Consider the following 345-nt stretch of genomic DNA (forward strand, 5'->3'; position numbering starts at 1 on the left):
TTTTTTTTTTTTTTTGAGACAGAGTCTCACTTTATCGCCCTCTGTAGAGTATAGTGGCATCACAGCTCACAGCAACCTCTAACTCCTGGGCGTAGGGATTCTCAGGGAGCCTCCTGAGTAGCTGGGACTACGCAACACCTGGCTATTTTTTTGCAGTTTAGCCAGGGCTGGGTTCGAACCCTCCACCCTCGGTATATGGGGTTAGTGCCCTATCGACTAAGCCATAAGCACCGCCCAACTTCTGGCACTTTCTTAATTTAGGGAGAATTGTTGATGGATAGAACTTAAGACTGTTTATATATATATATTGTTTTTTTCATCTTTTCCTAATGTAGGTGAGAAATG

The sequence above is a fragment of the Otolemur garnettii genome, unplaced genomic scaffold (genome assembly GCF_000181295.1).
Source record: "Otolemur garnettii isolate 467f Iridium unplaced genomic scaffold, OtoGar3 scaffold00047, whole genome shotgun sequence".
Lineage (NCBI taxonomy): Eukaryota > Metazoa > Chordata > Mammalia > Primates > Galagidae > Otolemur > Otolemur garnettii.